This window comes from Symphalangus syndactylus, chromosome 5 (assembly GCF_028878055.3).
Source record: "Symphalangus syndactylus isolate Jambi chromosome 5, NHGRI_mSymSyn1-v2.1_pri, whole genome shotgun sequence".
In the NCBI taxonomy this organism is placed as follows: domain Eukaryota; kingdom Metazoa; phylum Chordata; class Mammalia; order Primates; family Hylobatidae; genus Symphalangus; species Symphalangus syndactylus.
The window spans coordinates 153,908,682-153,928,394 of record NC_072427.2 but is presented as its reverse complement, the minus strand read 5'-3'; the positions used below and the strand labels follow the sequence as shown (position 1 = coordinate 153,928,394).

At 40.7% G+C, this 19,713-nt stretch overlaps 1 protein-coding gene across 10 annotated transcripts in view; it reads left to right on the top strand.

The window, feature by feature from the left end:
• Positions 1-19,713, top strand: part of ERC1 (ELKS/RAB6-interacting/CAST family member 1) — a 490,329-nt gene that overhangs the window by 9,958 nt on the left and 460,658 nt on the right. The window contains exon 1 of one of the 10 annotated variants that reach the window (XM_063639863.1): positions 16,231-16,251. The exons of the other annotated variants lie outside the window; for them this stretch is intronic. The gene's annotated coding sequence lies outside the window, so the exon portion shown is untranslated. Of the gene's footprint in view, positions 1-16,230; positions 16,252-19,713 lie in introns of those variants that run through there. 10 annotated transcript variants of the gene reach the window in all.

Here is a 19,713-nt window from a genome sequence, read left to right as displayed (position 1 = left end):
TAGGTTATTTTTTTTGTTTTGTTTTTTGAGATGGAGTTTTGCTCTGTCGCCAGGCTGGAGTGCAATGGTGCCTTCTTGGCTCGCTGCAACCTCCGCCTCCCAGGTTCAAGCGATTCCCCTGCCTCAGCCTCCCGAGTAGATGGGATTATAGGCATGCGCCACCACGCCCAGCTAATTTTGTATTTTTAGTAGAGACGGGATTTCTCCATGTTGGTCAGGCTGGTCTCGAACTCCCAACCTCAGGTGATCCACCTGTCTTGGCCTCCCAGAGTGCTAGGATTACAGGCGTGAGCCACTGTGCCCGGCCCGCTAGGTGATTTTTAAGGTTCCTTCCAATCTTGAGATACTGCGTGTGTAGCTATTGAAGATTTTTGAGTAGGAGACACATGATTAGGGCTGTGCTTCAGAAAGGTGGCAACTCTTGAACAGTCATTTTTAGTTGTTCACCAAAGAATGAAACTAAACACCTGTATTCTTTTTAACTTTCTTTATTATGGTGTGCTAAGTGATGAATAGATAATTTTTATGTGACAGCCCTTTTGTATATATTATTTTCATTTTTTCTCATTGTTATGCATTTATGTTTGGAAGCCCTTTTGCATGGAAATAAGATAATCAGGCCAGGCGCAGTGGCTCACGCCTGTAATGCTAGCACTTTGGCAGACTGAGGTGGGTGGATCACTTGAGACCAGGAGTTCAAGACCAGCCTGAGCAACATGGCGAAACCCCATCTCTACTAAAAAATAAAAAAATTAGCTGAGTGTAGTGGTGCACGCCTGTAATCCCAGCTACTCTGGAGGCTGAGGCACGAGAATTGCTTGAACCCTGGAGGCGGAGGTTGCAGTGAACCGGGATTGCACCACTGCACTCCAGTCTGGGTGACAGAGCGAGACCCTGTCTCAGAAAAAAAAAAAAAAGATAACCCAATGGGATGAAAATTTTGGGATGAAAATTTGTGTGAACTTAAATTAAGTGTCTCTGCCATCCTGGTCAACATGGTGAAACCCCGTCTCTACTAAAAATACAAAAATTAGCTGGGTATGGTGGTGTGTGCCTGTAGTCCTATAGTCCTAGCTATTTGGGAAGCTGAGGCGAGAGAATCGCTTGAACCTGGGATGCAGAGGTTGCAGTGAGCCGAAATCACGCCATTGCACCCAGCTTGGTGACAGAGCGAGATTCTGTCTCAAAACAAAAAAAGTGTCTGAAATTGTAAAAACTTCTCAATAAATAAAATTCAGACCTTAAACATAATTTTACTGTAGGAATATAACTTACCTTTTGAAGGAATTCTTTCTTGAAGCCATTGTTTATGTATTTATTTATTTTTAATTAACTTTTTTTTTTTTTTTTTGAGCCCAGACTGGAGTGCAGTGACGTGATCTCGTCTCACGGCACCTCCCAGGTTCAAGCGATTCTCCCGCCTCAGCCTCCCAAGTAGCTGGGATTACAGGCATGGGCAACCACACCTGGCTAATTTTTGTTTTTAGTAGAGATGGAGTTTCACCATGTTGGCTAGGCTGGTCTCGAACTCCTGACCACAGGTGACCTGCTCACCTCGGCCTCCCAAAGTGCTCGGATTACAGGCGTGAGCCACACTGCTGGTGCTTGCGCCCTTGCCTGGCCAATTTTAAAACTTAATTTTGTAGATACTGAGTTTTGTTTTTTTGCCCAGGCTGGTATTGAATTCATAGCTTCAAATGATCCTCCTGTCTTGGCCTCCCAAAATGCTGGGATTACAGGCATAAGCCACTGTGCCCGGCCTTGAAGCCCTTTTTGAATGTAGCACATATGTAGAAAAGTATGTAAAACAAAAGTAAAGCTTTATAATTTATGAATCAGACACTTGTGTAACTATGATGTAGGTCAAGCACTAGGACCTTACTGGCATTCCACAGGCTTTCCTTGAAGCTTCCCAATCACAAACCAGTCCTTCTCTCGTAAAGGTAATCTCTGTCCTGATTGTAGGGGAATCACCTTCTTGCTTTTTTTGTGTGTGTAGACCTTTTTAGTTTTGGCTTAGTTTTGATTGTTTTGCATCTTTATATGCATGGAATCATATTGTACGTATTCATGTCTGGCTTTGACTCAACATTTTGTTTGTAAGATTTAGATTTGTATGTAGCTGTTCATTCTCATTGCTAAATAGTATTCCATTGTATAGATATACTACAGTTTATTGTGTTATTGATGGATATTTAGGTTGTTTCTAGTTTTGGCCTATGCCCAAACTATTCTAGTTATGGATTATGCCACTATGACTAGTCTTGTAAAGTCTTTTTTTTTCTGAGACAGAGTCTTGCTCTGTTGTCCAGGCTGGAGTGCAGTGGCACGATCTCTGCTTACTGCAACCACTGTTTCCTGGGTTCAAGTGATTCTCCTGCTCCAGCCTCCCGAGTAGCTGGGATTACAGGTGCCCACCATCACACCCAGCTGTTTTTTTGTATTTTAAGTAGAGATGGGGTTTTACCATGTTGACCAGGCTGGTCTCGAACTCCTGGCTTCAAATGATCCACCTGCTTCAGCCTCTCAGAGTGCTGGGATTACAGGTATGAGCCACTGTGCCTGGCTTTTTTTTTTTTTTTGAGACAGTTTTGCTCTGTCACCCAGACTGGAGTGCAGTGTTGTGTTGTGCTCACCGCAGCCTTGACCTTCTGGGCTCAAGTGATCCTCCCACCTTGGCCTCCCAAGAAACTGGGACTGCAGGTGCATACCACAATGCTTGGCTAATTTTTTTTTTTTTTTTGGTACTTTTTTGTAGAGATGGAGTTTTACCATGTTGCTCAGTCTGGTCTTGAACTCCTGAGCTCAAGTGATCTGCTCGCCTTGGCCTCCCAAAGTGCTGGGACTACAGGTGGGAGCCACTGCACCTTGCCTTGTGCAAGTCTTTTAGTGCAATGTGTGTGTAATTCTTTTGTGTATTTAGCCAGGAGTGAAAGTCCTGGGTCATAGGATATGCATATGTACAATTTTAGATAATTGCCAAACAGTATTCATCCTCTGTGGTTGTACAAATTACGTGCCTCAAAGAGTGTTTGAGAGTTCATTTTGTTCCATATCTTTGCCAGTACTTAGTATTGTCAATATTATTAACTTTAGCAATTCTGGTGGATTTATAGTAGTATCTCTTGGTTTTAATCTGCATTTCACTTATTACTAATGAGGTTGAATAATTTTATGTTGGTTTCTTAGGAAACCTTTTGTGAAATGCTTATTCAAATGTCTTGCCCAATTTTTATCTTTTTTCTCTTATTATAGGAGTTCCTTATATATTTTGGATATGACCCCTTCTTTGTTTATTTGTGTTGCAAATATTTCCACCTTACTCTGTGGCTTGCCATTTAAGACTTCTTAAGGAGGCCAGGCACCGTGGCTCATGCCTGTAATCCCAACACTTTGGGATGCTGAGGAGGGTGGATTGCTTCAGTCTAGGAGTTTGAGACCAGCCTGGGCAACATAGTGAAACCCTATCTCTGTGAAAAATCCAAAAAAAGAAAAGACTCAAAAAAAAAAAAAAAATGCGTTAGGACCCTAATTGGAATTTAATTGGATTTGTAGATTAATTTGGGTAGAATTACTTTTTTGTAATGAGGCATCTTTGACTAATTGAATATGATATCCCTGTTATTTATGTTGTATTTCATATCTCTCAGTAATGTTTTATAGTTTTCTGTTCAGTATTACACATCTTTTGTTAAATTTAGTCCTAGATATCTGATGGTACTATAAATAGAATTCTAAGATCAATGTTATTTTCCATTTCTTGTTGGTATATTGAAATAAAACTGAATTTTGAGTACTGACTGTATTTTGCTAATCAAGCCTTATAATAATTTTATCTGTAGATCCTTTTGGCTTTCCAACTTATATAACCATATCATTTGTGAATAATTACTGTTTTCTGTTTTTCTTCGCAATTCTTACACCTTTTTCTTTTCTTCACTGTCTAAGATTTCTGGCATGTTGTTGAGTAGAGATAGGAGACGTCATTGTCGTTTCCCATCTCAAAAAGAAATCGTTCAACTTTTCATTGTTAGGCATGATGTTGTCAAGTACACTTACATAAGACAAGGCAGGGCTAAGACCTTTGACTGGCAAAGACGCAGCGAGCCTCTTTAGACTCAGTTTATCTGTTATGTAGTCAGCAGAACGAAGAATAAGCCAAAGGTGCCTGCTCCCTGTGATCCTTGTCCCACATACCAAAAAGGGTAACACCACAGCAAAAGGGGCTGATGCCTGCAGTGTGAGCTGGGGGATACTCTATTAATGAGGAGCCTATCCTAGGCTGCTGCTAAGTGGTGGTGTATTCTACAGCGCTGTTCCAAGTTAGGCAGGGCTGAAGGTTCTATGCCTTGTGAGAACCCAGGATGCCATGAGAAACTCTCATGACAGCTTCTAAGGAAGATAGGGAAGAGGTGACCTCGGAGAGCTCCATGTAGGCTTTCCACCATCTCCTGTTCTGGGAGGATCACAGGGCATTCCTCCAAGACTCAGATAAGCTGCAGGTCACCAGAACACCATGGTGGAACTATTGCCCTACAGATGTTATAGTTGCTTTTGCACATGTCCTTTATTAGATTAAGAAAGTTTCCTCCTATACCTAGATTTTTATTCATTAGTAAATGTTAAAATCCGTCCAGTGTGTTTCATATCTATTGGACGCTTTTCCCCCCTTTCAACCCATTATTATGGCCAATTACATGGATTTAAAAATTCGTTTCTGCTGGTTAACAAATTTCTTTCTTTCTTTCCTTCCTTTTTTCCTTCCTTCCTTCCTTCCTACTTCCTTCCTTCCTTCCTTCTTTCTTCCTTTCTTTCTTCCTTTCTTCCTTTCCTTTTCCTTTCTTTCTTTCGTTCATCTTTCTTTCCTTTCTTTCTTTCTTTTCTTTTCCTTCCTTCCTTCCTTCCTTCCTTCCTTCCTTCCTTCCTTCCTTCTTTCTTTTCCTTTCCTTTCCTTTCCTTTCCTTTCCTTTCCTTTCCTTTCCTTTCCTTTCCTTTCCTTTCCTTTCCTTTCCTTTCTTTTCTTTCTTCTTGCCCTCTCGCCCAGGCTGGAGTGCAATGACGTGATCTCGGCTCACTGCAACCTCCGCCTCCTGGGTTCAGACGATTCTCCTGCCTCAGCCTCCCAAGTAGCTGGGATTATAGGTGCCCGCCACCACGCCCAGCTGATTTTTGTGTTTTTAGTAGAGACGGGGTTTCACCATGTTGGCCAGGCTGGTCTCGAACTCCTGACCTTGTGATCCACCCGCCTTGGCCCTGCAAAGTGCTTGAATTACAGGCGTGAGCCACCACGCTCAGCTGGTTAACAAATTTCTAAGCATTTTTTTCCTTTGAAAGATTTTACTTACTTCAAAAAAAATTACTGTTGATGACTTTCTTCTCTGTGGCCGCCTGCCTTTTTCTTTTTTTTTTTTTTTTTTTTTTTTTGAGACGGACTCTCGCTCTGTCGCCCAGGCTGGAGTGCAGTGGCGCAATCACGGCTCACTGCAAGCTCCGCCTCCCGGGTTCACGCCATTCTCCTGCCTCAGCCTCTCCGAGTAGCTGGGACTACAGGCGCCCGCCACTACGCCCGGCTAATTTTTTTTTGTATTTTTTAGTAGAGACGGGGTTTCACCATGGTCTCGATCTCCTGACCTCGTGATCCGCCCGCCTCGGCCTCCCAAAGTGCTGGGATTACAAGCGTGAGCCACCGCGCCCGGCCGGCCGCCTGCCTTTTTCTGTGTGTGTGTGTGTGTAAATTTTTATTTTTTCTCATTGTTCTATATTCTGTGTGTGTGTGTGTGTAAATTTTTATTTTTTCTCATTGTTCATATAGAATTCAGGTTGCTGAACTTTTCAAGGAAGAAAGACCATATTTAACTTCCGATTCATCATTAAGAAGTTATTATTAATAGTCCGAGAGACTCATGGGGGTTTCTTCTGAAGTAAGAAGAAGCCATGTTTTACATCTTCAGATGCCACGTAGGTGACTTTTCTACCTTCATGGTAGTATTCGCTTTGCTTTCATTAAAGGCAAGTAATTTTGAGTACTTCAAATTAGTTCCCATCCCTTTTCTAAACTTAAAACATTTTTAAAGAAATCTTTATTTATTTATTTTCACCTGGAGTCTCACTCTGTCACCCGGGCTGGAGTGCGGCGGTGCTATCATGGCTTACTACAGCCTCGACCTCCCAGGCTCAAGCTATCCTCTTGCATCAGCCTTCGAGTAGCTGGGACTGCAAGAGTGCACCACCACACCCAGCTAATTTTTTGTAGAGATGGGGTTTTGCCATGTTGCCCAGGCTGGTCTCAAACTCCTGAGCTTAAGTGATCTACCTACCTTGGCCTCCCAGTGTTGGGGTTACAGGCATTAGCCACCATACCTGGCCTCTTTTCTAAACTTCTATATGAAATTTAGGCAAACCTTTGCTTGATGTTATTCTCCCTTGCATTTAGATATAAAGTTATTAAACAGAAAAAGTTACTGAAGGTAGATAATTATTGGCTATTTCATGTGATTTTTCTGGTGGTTACTGTAGTCAATTTTACAGTATTGCCAAGTTTCTGAATCCATTCTGAATAATGTGATTGTTTATTCTTATGCTTTGGGCTGGATAATTTTTGTAGAGCAGCAGTTCTTATCTGGTTTCCTGTTATTTTTAAAATAAATTAATTGAAAATGGGCATAAATTATTTGTTAAGTTTGAACTTGACAAATGCAGGTAAAGTATAATGATATTATATTTCTGTACAGCAAGTATATACATATATATTTTAAATCATCAATCAGGATTTCCTTCCAAAGTTCAGAATTAGGTTTTGATTCTTAACAGTTTATATTAAAATTCTTATTATTATTACTTTTCTTTTTGAGATTCTTAACAGTTTATGTTAAAATTCTTACTACTTTTTTTTTTTTTTTTGAGGCAGAGTCTCGCTCTGTCGCCCAGGCTGGAGTGCAGTGGCGCGATCTTGGCTCACTGCAACCTCTGCCTCGCGGGTTCAAGTAATTCTCTGCCTCAGCCTCCCGATTGAGTAGCTGGGATTACAGGCGCCTGCCACCACGCGTGGCTTATTTTTGTATTTTTAGTAGAGACGGGGTTTCACCATCTTGGCCAGGCTGGTCTTGAACTCCTGAGCTCGTGATTCACCCACCTTGGCCTCCTAAAGTGCTGGAATTACAGGCATGAACCACTGCACCTGGCCAGTATTATTACTATTTTTTGAGACAGATTTTTCTCTCTCAGGCTGGAGTACATTGCAGCTTCGAATTCTTAGGCTTAAGCGATCCTTGTGCTTCAACCTTCCAAGTAGCTGGGACTGTAGGCACGCTCCAGCATGCCTGGCAAAAATTTTTTTTTTTTTTTTTGAGACAGAGTGTTACTCTGTCACCTAGGCGCAATTTCAGCTCACTGTAGTCTTGACCTTCCACTCTTAAGTAATCTCCCCACCTTGCCTCCTGCATAGCTGGGACTACAGGGGCGTGCCACCATGCCCAGCGCATTTTTGTAATTTTTTTTGTTTTGTTTTTAAGAGATGGGGTTTTGCCATGTTGCCCAAGTTGGTCTCAAAACCCTGGGCTCAAGTGATCCCCTCACCTTGGCCTCCCATAGTGCTGGTATTGCAGGCATGTATCACTGTATCTGGCCTTTTCTTTTTTTAATAGAGACAGGGCCCTGCACTCCAGCCTGGTCTTGAACTCTTTAGCCTCAAGTGATTTTCTGCCTTGGCCTCCGAAAGCCCTAGGATACTATACTTATAAATAGTATAGCAAATATGTCTGCTTTATAAATTTTTCATTTTTATAGTTGTTCAAGAGTACACATGTATTTCCTTTTTTCTTTTTCTCGTTCCTCATTCAAAAAATATTTATGGAAAATCTAATATACAATATATATGTGTATATATATAGTATATACAATATACTATATATATGGTGTATAGTATATATACAGTGTGTATATATAGTATAGTGTGTATATATATGACTCTGTATTGTGTTCCATCTTGGCAGTACAGTGTTTGAGGCACTGTCTCCGCCCTCGGGATGCTGGTGACCAGGGAGGGAGACAGTAAACAGGCAATTACAGTAGAGTGTGATAAGGGTTAATGACACGTGCAAGAACTGGAAGGTTTAAAGCAGTGGCGAAAGAGGCTGGAAATTGGGTTTGGATCATGAAGGGCTTTGTAAACCCTGTTAAAACCTGACTTTTACCTTGGGGCAATGGCAAGACTTTGGAGACTTTTGAGTAAAGGAAATAACAGGTGTATATTTGTATTTTACAACAAATGGGTAAGAGGAGGCTAAGTGAGGAAGCCAACTAGGAGGCTGTGGACCTGTTCCCACTAAAGCCTAAAAACTAAAGTAGTGACAGTGGGGATAGAGACGCGTACAGAGTTGAAAGCTTTAACAGGACTGGGTAATTCATTCTCTCTCTCTCTCTCTCTCACTGGGTAATTCATTCTCTCTCTCTCTCACTGGGTAATTCATTCTCTCTCTCTCTCTCTCTCTCTCTCTCTCACTGGGTAATTCTCTCTCTCTCTGTGTGTGTGTGTGTGTGTGTGTGTGTGTGTGTACACACTTTGTGGGGAAAGGACAGTTGATGGGGAAGAAGAAGACTAAGTGACTCCCAGACTTTCAGTTGGGTCCCCTAGGCTAGGAACAGTGCTGTTGGGTACGGTAGCCACTAGCCACGTATGGCCATTAAGGTATGTCTAAACTAATTTAAGTAAAATAAGATTTAAAATTCAGTTATTCAGTTGCACTAGTCACACAAATATAGAATTACAGACTCTTAAATTCTGCAGATTTAGTCCAGAGTACTATAAAGTTATAAATTCAAGAGTATCCATAGAGATTCAAGCGGAAAATAATACCTGGCTACAGCAGGTATTACCTTTAACAGCAGTATGAGGCTGGTGGCCTCTGTATTGGACAGTGCAGATACAGAACATTTCTATTACAGAAAGTTCAGTGGGACAGCAGTGGTCTGCAGTTTTTAGTTTCTACTTTCTTCCCCCCCCCCCCAGGAGGAAAGTCAGAATAACAGGTGGTTTTCTCTCATCTCCTAAGAACTTTGGTTCCACAGTATTCTGTTGTGTGATATTGTTACCCAGGGATTCTGCTAGATACCGTCTTACTACTGTCAACCACCATCACCCAGTCATCAGATATAGGACGTTTCTGTAATCAGAGCTAAGGTTCTTTTGGACAGCACTGAGCTAGAGAGATGGTGATGTCATTCATTGAGCTATTGATGGTTGTGGTGGGGGACAACAGTAGCCGCTAGAAAGCAGTGTTTATTAGAAATATGAGCCACATATGTAATTAAAAAATTTTTAGTAGTCACATTAAACAGTAAAAAGAAACAATTGGATTTTATAACTTATTTAACACAGTATGTCCAAAATATGATTTACAACAATTAAAACGTTTAAAAGTTATTGATCTATTCACATAAGTTTTTTTTATTTTTTTGAGACAGGGTCTTGCTATGTTGCCCAGGCTGGTCTCAAACTCCTGGGCTCCAGTGATCCACCCGCTTCAGCCTCCCAAAGTGCTGGGATTACAGGTGTGAGCCTGCATGCCCGGCCACATTATTATTATTATTATTTATTTATTTTTTTTATTTATTTTTTTTTATTATACTTTAGGGTTTTAGGGTACATGTGCACAATGTGCAGGTTTGTTACATATGTATCCGTGTGCCATGTTGATTTCCTGCACCCATTAACTCGTCATTTAGCATTAGGTGTATCTCCTAATGCTGTCCCTCCCCCCTCCCCCCACCCCACAACAGTCCCCGGAGCGTGATGTTCCCCTTCCTGTGTCCATGAGTTCTCATTGTTCAATTCCCACCTATGAGTGAGAACATGCGGTGTTTGGTTTTTTGTCCTTGCGACATTATTTTTTAATACTAGATCTTTGAAATCAATTGTATACTTTCATAGTATATCTTAATTGAAATGCTAATTTTTTTGTTCTTTCGTTATTTTCAAATGCCAAGTTTTATCAGAAATATTTCATCTGTATTTATATCTGTAAATCATAAAATTTACAGTTGAAAAAGTAGATTTATATGCCCAGGTTATTCCAAAGATGCTTAAAACTTTTCCAGTAATGGAATTAAGTATCGGATTTTAAAGTTTCAATTCCCATGAAATAAGAATAAAAATTCAGTTCCTCGGTCTCAGTAGCCACCTTTCAAGTGCTCAGCACTCAGCAGCTGCGTATGGCTAGTGGCTACCATATTGGACAACACAGCTCTGGAATAACTGCTCACTGGATGGTTGGAAATTCAGGTCTGGAGTTTAGGAGAGAGGTAGCAAAACAGAAGTTAGTAGGGAGGAGCTGTGAGGAACATGGGGATTTAAAAAAAAAATTTGTGACTTTGAGCAAACTAATTTTAACCTTGGTGCTCCATTTAAAACAAAATCGATAAAAGCATCTTGGTGAGAGTATAATAGTAGATGAATATGCAGTATCTTGTGGTGGTAAAGATTTTGACTTTAGAGTTTGATAGAGCTGTGTGATCTTGGGCAACTTACTGGGCCTAATGAAATCTTTCTCCTTGAAAGGGGTTTGCTGTTGGGATTAAATGAAATATTGTGAGAAGTGTTTACTGCATATAATACCGTATTTCTTTACTTTTAAGTTGCCATTTCTTTTTGGTGGCGTGTACTATCAACTTAATAATTCATTCTTTTTAGGAAAAAAGAAACATAATTTAGTTATACATGTTAATTATAAGCTGCATCCCAATTCAGAAACTTTAAAATATGAAAAACTTTATCTTAAAATATTAATATTGATGAGTGTTCCTTATAAACTAGATAGTGTGTTAAATGCTTTATATGGTGTTGTAAAAGGTTTGATTTTTATAAATATGCAATGCAATATGATATTTCTGTTACGAAGTTTCATTTAAGTAGATTCTGCAATATAAATCTCTTCTGGAAACTTTAAAATGCATGATGATATAACTCCCTTTTTTAGTTGTTTCAGGAACCACTGAATTCTGCTTGAATCTCTTTGGATACTTTTAAATTTATGATTTCTGCAGGCTAAAGCTGCAGAATTTGAGTCTGTAATTCTACCTTAGTGAGTACACATATAAAGAATTACTATTTAAAAAACTGCCTTGGTCGAGTTTATTCAGAGAAGCATGGTAACCTAGGGGAGGAAAATGGACTTTTCCAGGTTGAAGAGAAAGGAAATATTGGCTGGGTGCCGTGGCGTACGCCTATAACCCCAGCACTTTGGGAGGCTGAGGTGGCGGATCACTTGAGGTCAGGAGTTCGAGACCAGCCTGGCCAACATGATAAAAACTCATCTCTACTAAAAATACAAAAATTAGCTGGGCGTGGTGGCGGGTGCCTGTAATCCCAGCTATTTGGGAAGCCGAGGCAGGAGAATCGCTTGAACCTGGGAGGAGAGGTTGCAGTGAGCCGAGATCATGCCACTGCATTCCAGCCTGGGTGACAGAGGAAGACTCTGTCTCCAAAATAAAAAAGAGAGAGAGAGAAAGGAAATATGATTTTTTTTTTTTTTGACACAGAGTTTCATTCTTGTCGCCCAGGCTGTAGTGCAATGGTACGATCTCATCTCACTGCAACCTCCGCCTCCCAGGTTCAAGTGATTCTCCTGCCTCAGCCTCCTGAGTAGCTGGGATTACAGGTGTGTACCAGCACACCTGGCTAATTTTTTTTTATTATTTGTAGAGACGGGTTTTCACCATGTTGGCCAGGCTGGCCTTGAACTCCTGACCTCAGGTGATCAGTCCGCCTTGGCCTCCGAAAGTGCTGGGATTACTGAGCCCGGCTGCCTATATGATTTTTAATGCTCTGCAAATTCTTTTCTGAGGTATTTTTCTTAAGTCTTATCTTCTGGCAATGTGCCATTCCACCAGTTTTTTGGAGAAGACAAGAAACATGTTTATAATGCTTACCCTTGCATTATATACACAGTGTGTACTAGGAAACCTTACTGCCTTATTTGTGGTAGTTTCAGTATACCCACTCAGTTCTGAGATAATATTGGGCATTTTACATCGGTATTACTGGAAATAATGAAACATTTTATATGTGCCAACTACATTTGGTGATAGCAACTGCAAGTGCTGTGTTGAAAATGACTTTGAGACTAGGTACAAAAGGACGAAATGTTCACCGTGGAATTACAGCGGCTTTCCTTTTGTTTCTGTTTAAGTCTTCTTAACATTTTTCCTTTTTTTGTTTTTTGAGACGGGGTCTCACTCCGTCACCCAGGCTGGAGTGCAGTGGTGCCATCACTGCTCACTCTCACAGCAGCCTTGACCTTTTGGGCTCAGGCTGTCCTTCTACCTCAGCTCCCAAGTAGCTGGGACTACAGGCATGCACCACCACGCCCGGCTAATTAAAAAAATTTTTTTTGTAGAGACAGGGTCTCTCCATATTGCCCAGGTTGGTCTCAAAACTCCTAGGCTCAAGTAATCTGTCTACCTTGGCCTCCCAAAGTGCCAAGATTACAGGTGTGAGCCACCTTGTTTGGCCAACATTCTCCTTTTTAAATAAGTAGTGTTTACCTGTTTGGAAAATTTTGACAACTATTAGGAAAAAACTAGGTTTCATCTCATCTTTTGGCTGTGCTTATATTTGCAAAATTGAGAGTATACTGTAGATTAAAATATATTCTTGAAGGCTGGGCGCAGTGGCTCATGCCTGTAATCCTAGCAGTTTGGGATGCCAAGTTGGGCAGATCACCTGAAGTCAGTAGTTCGAGACCAGCCTGGCTGGTTAGCCTGGCTAACATGGTGAAACCTTGTCTCCCCTAAAAATGCAAAAATTAACTGGGTATGGTTGCGAATGCCTGTAGTCCCAGCTACTTGGGAGGCTGAGGCAGGAGAATTGCTTGAACCCAGGAGGCGGAGGTTGCAATGAGCGAAGATCACACCACTGTACTCCAGCATGGGTGACAGAGTGAGACTCTGAAAAAAAAAAAAAGCATATCCTTTTTCATTATTGTATTATAAACATTTTTTAAATGGCAGACATTGGTTTGTAAATGGTTTTTGTAGCCTTCATGTTGTCACAAAGATTTCACTTAAACATTTCTCAATGAAATGAGTACTAATAAAGCTGATGTATCTTTATAAACTTTTCTCTACATTTTGGATCATTTGAGTAGATTGGTTTTTCCTGTTCATAGAATTACTGGATCAAAAGATATGTTTTTAAGACCCTTTCTGTAACCATTTTCAAACTTGCTGCTTCTCAGATCCTTTTATTTTTTTTGGGAAGAAACAATATTTACTGGGTACCTATAATTTTTCTCTTAAACCCTTTTAAACTTATGTTTCAGACATGCAAAAAGATATAGAGAATTATGTAATTAATATCTGTGTACCTACCACCTAGCTTAAGAAATAAGCAGTTATAGAGTTAAAATTCCTGTGCAGCTCTTCCTGATTATAAATGTCTGTATTTACCAACAGTGATGTAGATTTTTTTTATTTTATTTTATTTGAGACAGCCTTGCTCTGTCACCAGGCTGGAGTGCAGTGGCATGATCTTGGCTCACTGCAACCTCCACCTCCTGGGTTCAAGCTATTCTCCTGCCTCAGCCTCCCAAGTAGCTGGGACTACAGGCCCAGCTAATTGTATTTTTAGTAGAGACGGGGTTTCACCATTTTGGCCAGGATGGTCTGGATCTCTTGACCTCGTGGTCTGCCTGCCTTGGCCTCCCAAAGTGTTGGGATTACAGGCGTGAGCCACGGCTCCTGGCAGATATTTAATCTTAACCATTAATTCAGATCTGCATCCAAGCTCTTTTGGACCAGAATTCAGAATTTTTTTCAGATTTTTAGACAGGTGATGTGCATATATTATATATAATCTAACTTTTCAAGCATGTTTTGGGAATGGTCCCTAATTTCTTCATCAAACACTTTGGGATTACTGACCCAGTCCAGGTCTGGTTTTACTGCCATATTAGTTACACATTTTTGGATTTTTAGACATTTTTATTATTCAGACTTGTGAATAGAGGTTTGTGAACAGGTACATCTGTTTTACTTTGTTCAGCTTAATCACTGGTAGAATTTGTTGAACTTTGTGTTGAGCTGATCACGATGTAGTATGAGATGTATAAAATGCAAGATAACATAATTTTATGTCCAAACAATTTAATATTTTAGGATTTTATGAAATCAGGTTATCAGTGATTTCCCCCACTAGAGTCGTTGGGGAAGGCTACACAACCTAGAACTTGACTTGTTTCAACTAAGTGGCACAGATTGCTGTTATAACTAGAGAACAACTATGATTAACAACCTTGTGTTTATGTCTAAGTATCTAGCTTGACAAAATATTTGTCATGATGAGAACTTTGAGAGAACTTAAAATTAACTTGATTAACTGATAAGCATTATTAAAAACTGCAGTTAACTTGATTGTAAACTGAGCTACCCTTCCATTAAAAAAAGGCGAAATAGTAACTGACAAGTGTTAAGATCGCTCCTTTACAATTGATGTGTCATTGCTGCTCCAAGCAGAGGTGGCCTTTGAGATAGGTATGCCCTGAAACAGTGCTGCTTTAGCCACACCGTTGTATGGTTTTAGTCTCTAGTCAGTATTGGAGAATCAGATTAAGGTTATACAACTAGATGCATAGTGTTAGCAAACTTAATACACTTTAGTTACATGCTGAGTGTAGAAGCAGAGAAATCTGTGACTTCATTAACTTGTAGATTTATTTATTTTCTTTCTGTCTGTCTGTCAGTCTGTCTATCTGTCTATCTGTCTGTCTGTCTTTGGATCTTTGGGTCTTTGGGTCTGTCTGTCTTCCTTTGTCACCCAGGCTGGAGTATAGTGATGTGATCATATTTTGCTGCAGCCTTGAACTCCTGGGCTCAAGCTGTCTTACTGCTACAGCCTCCCAAGTAGCTAGGGCTAAAGATGTGCGCCACCACACCTGGCTAATTAAAAGAAAAATTTTCGTAGAGACGAAGTCTTACTGTGTTGCCCAGGCTGATCTAAAGTGATCCTTTTGCCTTGGCTTCCCAAAGTGTTGGGATTATAGGCATAAGCCATGTGCCTGGTGATTTTTTTTTTAAACCTCCTGCTACTTACAGAGATATTAGCAATCTGTTTGTGCCTAGCCCATTAATTACTGTGTAAATTAGTGCTGAATGGTTGTGGAGGTCTTTATTTAAACCTGTAGTTTATAATGAGACTTAAAAAAATATAAGTTTTTTTGTTTGTTTTTGAGACAGGGTTTCACCCTCTTACCCATGCTGTGATACAGTGGTGTGTTCTTGGCTCACTGTAGCCTCTGCCTCTGGAGTTCAAGCAATTCTTATGACTCAGCCTCCTGAGTAGCTGAGATCATAGGCGTGTGCCATCATGCCTGGCTGATTTTGGTATTTTTGGTAGAGACGGGGTTTCACCATGTTGCCCAGGCTGGTCTCGAACTCCTGAGCTCAGGAGATCCACCCATCTTGGCCTCTCAAAGTGTTAGGATTACAGGCCTGAGCCACCGCACCAGGCCAAAAAAAAAAAAAGTAAAAGTAATACACACTCACTATAAAAAGAAAATGGAACAGAGAAGAAAAGTATGTAAGTAAGGAAAAAGGTGATTCCATCTGGTCTTTCAGAAATAGGCTGTTACCATTCAAATCATTTCTGTGTATATACAAACATACGTATATATATCCTTTGTACACAAAGGAGATTGTCTTTTAAGCATTCTTCTGTAACTTGTTTTTTTTCCCACTTCACAATATGTTTTTGCATGTCAGATATAGATATTTACTTAAATTTTTGTTTTTGTTTTCATTTGTTTTTCCTTTTTTTGAAATGAAATCTCGCTCTGTCACCCAGGCTGGAGTGCAGTGGTGCAATCTCAGCTCACTGCAACCTCCGTCTCCCAGATTGAAGCGATTCTCCTGCCTCAGCCTCCCAAGTAGCTGGGATCACAGGTGTGCGCCACCATGCCCGGCTAATTTTTTTGTATTTTTAGTAGAGATGGGGTTTCACCATGTTGGCTAGGCTGGTCCCGAACTCCTGACCTCAAGTGATCTGCCCACCTTGGCCTCCCAAAGTGTTGGGATTACAGGCATGACCTACTGTGCCCCGCCTCTTTTTCTTTCTTTCTTTTTTTTTGAGACAGTCTTGCTCTGTTGCCCAGGCTGGAGTGCAGTGGCATGATCTTAGCTCACTGCAACCTCTGCCTCTGGAGTTCAAGCAATCCTCCCACCTGAGTAACTGGTACTACAGGCACACACCACCTTGCCCAGGTAAGTTTTGTATTTTGGTAGAGACAGGAATTCACCATGTTGGCCAGGCTGGTCTTGAACTCCTGACCTCAAATGATCTGCCCGCTTCAGCCTTTTAAAGTGCTGGGATTACAAGTATGAGCCACCATGCCTGGCCATTGTTTTTCTTTTTTTTTTTTTTAATTAGGATTGTCTGAAAGAAAATTTTTTTAAACAGCAACATTGTCTTTTATAGTTGAGAGATACATAAATTTATTCAACTAATCTCGTTGGAAATTTAAGCTGTCTCCTTGCTGGTACAGACAATGCAATAATTGAATATCATTGCACATTATGTCCTTGAACCCGTGAAAATATATTTTATGGAGAATATTTTTTAAAGTGAAACTTGTAGTTCAACGGTGTGCACATTTTAAATTTTGATAGATTATGCCAAATTGTACTTCATTGGGATTTTAAAATTTTGGTCTATTGTTCATCTTTTCACAGGGAGCCTAGGATAGCAGCATATTTCTCGTCCTTAGTAATATTTATAACCCTTTAAGAAAATGAACAGGATCTTTAAAAATGTTGAAATACAGTATTAAAAATATTTGACTTGTTGGTGAGCATAACCCCATTACATCAGGTTGGACTAGTAATTTTGAGATTTATGTCAGAATTTCACATATAATTATTTAAATAGCTAATGGGTGGTATATTAAATTTTCTGGTTCAACTTACAAATATCATAGCACATCTATGTCAGCCTAGTCAATTGTAGTTAATTTGAAGTAAGCTACTGTGTTGCTATTAAAGAATTTTTTGCTTTCATTTGTCTTAAGAATATTTGGTGTTCCTTTGGAGACTCAGTTCATAATGAGCTATTATTATTTCTCTAATCTATGAGGAGAGTGAGAGATTGCTGTCTGCAGTTGCATGTTATGCTTGTAGCTATTTGTGGGAAGAGTGAGAATTAAAGGCTAACATACAATCATTGTGGGTAGATATTTTTAGACCTCTGAGTATAATGGATTTCTGTGGGGTGAGGCGAGACCGGGGCTGGTTTTCTCTCACAGTATGTATATAACCATTGGGATCAGTGCTTTTCTTTTCTTTTCTTTTTTTGTTTGTTTTTTTTTGTTTTTTGTTTTTGTTTGTTTTTTTTCAATACAAAAAAACAGACTGTTTCACTCTGTCACCCCAGGCTGGAGTGCGATCTTGGCTCACTGCAACTTCCGCCTCCTGGGTTCAGGCAGTTCTCCTGCCTCAGCCTCCCAAGTAGCTGGGTTTACAGGCATGTACCACCATGCCTGGCTAAGTTTTGTTTTATTAGTAGAGATGGGGTTTCACCATGTTAGCCAGGCTGGTGTCAAACTCCTGACCTCAAGTGATCTGCTGCTTTGGCCTCCCAAATTGTTGGGATCATAGGCATGAGCCACCATGCCCGGCTTCAGTGCTTTTCTTAGGGAAAAATGATTCTGGAATTTTTGAATATTTTTATTTATTATTTTTTGAGATGGAATCCCGCTCTGTCACCCAGGCTGGAGTGCAGTGGCGCAATCTCGGCTCACTGCAACCTCCACATCCCAGGTTCAAGCAATTCTCCTGCCTCAGCCTCCTGAGTAGCTGGGGTTACAGGTATGTGCCACCATGCCTAGCTAATTTTTGTATTTTTAGTAGAGACGGGGTTTCACCATGTTGGTCAGGCTGATCTCAGACTCCTGAACTCAGGTGATCCACCCGCCTCGGCCTCCCAAAGTGCTGGGATTACAGGCGTGACCCACCGTGCTTGTCCTGAATATTCCTTGTGTTTTTTTCTGACAGGCTTTGTGATGTGAATAGTAGTGAATTGATAATGAAACTGTATTGTTAATAAACACATAATTTAAGATAAGCCAGATATCTCATAATATTCTTCTCAGAATTAGATTTTAGAAAATTTCTCTAAATGTAAATCCTGGAAAGCTTACAGAGATTTAAATGCTGTTCTGGTATTTTTCTTTTTTTTTTTTTTGAGACGGTGTCTTGCTCTGTCACCCAGGCTGGAGTACAGTGGCACAGTATCTGCTCACTGCAACCTCCACCTCCCGGGTTCAAGTGATTCTCATGCCTCAGCCTCCCAAGTAGCTGGGACTAGAGGCATACGCTACCACGCCCCACTAGTTTTTGTATTTTTCGTAGAAATGGAGTTTCACTATATTGGCCAGGCTAGCCTCGAACTCCTGGTCTCAGGTGATCTGCCCACCTCAGCCTCCCAAAGTGCTAGGATTACAGGCGTGAGCCACCACTCCCAGCTCATCTGGTATTTTTAAAAAACTCAAAATATAGGGTACAAAATTCATCGTAAGTGCTTGGTACATCTTTAGCTTGGTAGGTCTCTGACATAGAGTTTAATAGAGATTTTTTTAGTATTGAGAACCCATTTGTCCCCACAGACGTGATATTTTCTGCATGTGATTGCTCTGTGTGTATGTGAATTTTTATTTTTTTTATTTATTTATTTATTTATTTTTTTTTTGAGACGGAGTCTCGCTCTGTCGCCCAGGCTGGAGTGCAGTGGCGCGATCTAGGCTCACTGCAAGCTCCGCCTCCCAGGTTCACGCCATTCTCCTGCCTCAGCCTCTCCGAGTAGCTGGGACTACAGGCGCCCGCCACCACGCCCGGCTAATTTTTTTGTATTTTTAGTAGAGACGGAGTTTCACCGTGGTCTCGATCTCCTGACCTCGTGATCCGCCCGCCTCGGCCTCCCAAAGTGCTGGGATTACAAGCGTGAGCCACCGCGCCCGGCCGTGTATGTGAATTTTTAATTTCTTTCTTAGATGCGAGGCATTAGTCTGTTTTTAAGCTTATGCCATCTTCTTGGAATTAAGATTTAGCTACAGAAGTTTGTATTTTTATTAAAGCAGGAAGAACAGTTTTTTAAAAAATTGAAATCTTGCCCATTTAGTTAGTTTATTATTTTCCGGGGATAGATGACAAAAATAAATAGCAAGACATGTACAGAAGGAGGTTGTCAGATCATGGAATTTGTTTTATTTATTTTTATTCAGAGTCTCACTCTGTTGCCCAGACTGGAGTGCAGTGGCGTGGTCTCAGCTCACTGCAGCTTCCACCTCCCGGGTTCAAGCGATTCGCCAAGTGATTCTCCTCCCACAGCCTGTGGAGTTGCTGGGAGTACAGGTGCGCACCACCATGCCTGGCTAATTTTTGTGTTTTTAGTAGAGACGGGATTTCACCATGTTGGCCAGGGTGGTCTCGAACTCCTGACTTCAAGTGATCCGCCCGCCTCGGCCTCCCAAAGTGCTGGGGTTACAGGCGTGAGCCACCACACCCGGCCTAATTCATAAAATTTGGATGCCGTTTAAAAATAGAGAAAACTTTCTTAACTTGAGGAAAGTGTTAAAAATTGCTTTCATTATATTTGTTTTAGATTACATTTAGTTGCATGTTCCATAAACTACATTCAAGATTAGTACTACTTTTTAAATGTATATGAACTAT